Genomic DNA, 2,524 nt, shown 5'->3' with positions numbered 1-2,524 from the left:
TATATATATATATATTGATATGCTGCGTTGATAGGAACACATAACAAACATAGAGTGGGGTTTCCCAATTTTGACTGCAAGAGGAAATAGACTTTATATCAACGTCAAATTAACAATTTGAAATATGTTTTTACTGCACCATATACTATAATTTGTCATCACTGCAATGTCTTGTTTGTGTCTTACAACCTGAGTGATAATTGATGTAAACATTCAGATGATTTTATCAGTGCTATAGTTGAACATGAGTACAATACTGCAAAATTTCCAAGATTACATCTATAGTAAGCTATGTAAAGAGCTATCTTTAACCTCAAACATAAAAGCGAGCAAACATTCTTTCATTCTTCTACGCCTCGTCACGTGTTTGCAATCTATAAATAGGAATTATATAGAGCAGCCATTAAAATGGGAAAACTTGTATGTGGGTGTCTGTTACATAAATCTTATACTCACTGCAGATATTTACTCATGATTCTACCTTTTTATACATACCCTTAAAAAAGGAGATTATTCTGCCAAAAAAAAATACTGTATATATTGTACAGTTGCAATCTTATTTTCTTAACATCACATTTTTATTAAGACATTCAAAAAGGGTTTAAAATTTTAGATCAAGGAGGACGTGCCATAAATAATATACTCCTGTGTATGTGATATTTGTAATTCAGTTCATAAACCACACAGAGCTCTATAAACCTCACATATACATGAGCCACCATAGATTGTACTATGCACTTGTGAAGTAAAAGAGTAAAACCATTGCACTCAGAAGTGTACAAATATATAGATGAGTGATGAATATATACTGTAGGTTGAACTCGATGGACTTGTGTCTTTTTTCAACCTGACTAACTATGTAACTATGTAATATTAAGGGTTCATATATTTCACTTTGATTATAAAGCTGCCATATACAGCACACATCTATTCTGTTGTATTAGACTGCATGAGTTATTATGGGTAGAAGCACAATACAACATGCGTATGCCAAATAGATAAGACCCTCTTTAGTCTTTGTTCAGTACCTGAATATACTTCACAACTCTTTAATTCAATATCCTTCTATAAAAGGATAACTGGTGAGTGAAGCTATCATAAGTTCCTGTTGCATCCAGTTGAAATAGAAAAGAGCCCAACAATCCTCTATTAGTATTCACATTTCACAATCCTGGTAGTCTGGACTTGTTGTGTATAATGGCTCTGTGTGCATACAAGAAAACTTGGGTGGTATCACCCATCCACATGATGTAAGTAATATGCATAAGGGGCACAAAGGATAGACATCTCCTCTCCAGGTCCCATTGCACCAGTGACACTGCACGTGAATGTATCATTTATATAATCATTTATCATTTATATAATATTTATTCCATTGATTTTACCCTAATGAGGACTTTGTGAGGTCCAGTGTAAAAAAATTAACATATTTTTCACTTATATTTTGTAGATTATTTCCTCCCTTTCTCCTTCTGGTAGTCATTTTGGTGTCACCCGTGTGAAAAGCCCGACAGTGTCAGGAGAGTGGGGTGAACGTCCCCGCCTCTCTCTGCCGGCCTCCATCACCAAGATGGCCACCGGTAGGTGTCAATAAAACTACCGTGTGTGCGCGATGACATCATCTCGCACGTGCATGCGCGATGACGTCACGGCAGGGTGTATTGTTGGGATCCAACCTGTCCATGGCGATCTCTGTATATCAGGCAATAGCCCGCAATATTCTGAGCTTTGGGTCATGGGAGGAGGTTAGTGTATGTCCTCCTGTGACCCTAAAGAGAACTATGAGGAAAACACTTACCCCATAGTTCTCTTTTTAGCGCTTCTTCTCCAGGGTGAATATGTGTAATGTTTGTAATCACTCATAGATGAGGTTCTCCAGTCCCCTTATGACCTAGTTTCCTGTACTCTTTCTGGTTCAAGGACATCTTTCCTATAGATTGGTGACCAAAACTGAACTGCATACTCAAGATGCGGTGGAATCTGAAGTAGTATAATTATTGTTTAACCCCTTGAATAAATACCCTTTTTAATTCATGAGACTATTCTGCTAGCTTTTTTAACCACTTCAAGACCAGGTGTTTAGACCCCCTTCCTGGCCAGGCCATTTTTCAGTGTTCAGCACTGCAGTCCTTTGACTGACGTTTATTCCGTCATGCAACGCTGTCCTGAAATACATTTTATACCATTTTTTGGGGACAGATAGGGCTTTATTTTGGGGGTATTTAATCACCACTGGGGTTTTTATTTTTTATTATAATTAGGAAAAAATTACAGTCCGGCCGTTTTTCTACTACAGCCGGCCCGGAGGCAGTTAAAGAAGGGGACATTTTTTTAATTAACCCTTGTAGTGGGGCTAGCCCTGTACTTCAAGAGTTAAGTGCTCATTTTGGTCTAGGGAGGAAAATAACAAAGTTATATTCACCAATCTTCAGAGCTGGCTTGCTCTTAGACCAGTCTGTGGAGCCTCTCTCAACCCCCCCCCCCCCACCCGCAAGTGGTGTTGGGGTTCGGCGGTTGACGCACA

The sequence above is a fragment of the Nanorana parkeri genome, unplaced genomic scaffold (genome assembly GCF_000935625.1).
Source record: "Nanorana parkeri isolate BGI_ZX_2015 unplaced genomic scaffold, ASM93562v1 scaffold181, whole genome shotgun sequence".
Taxonomy (NCBI): domain Eukaryota; kingdom Metazoa; phylum Chordata; class Amphibia; order Anura; family Dicroglossidae; genus Nanorana; species Nanorana parkeri.
This window is presented reverse-complemented; position numbering follows the sequence as displayed.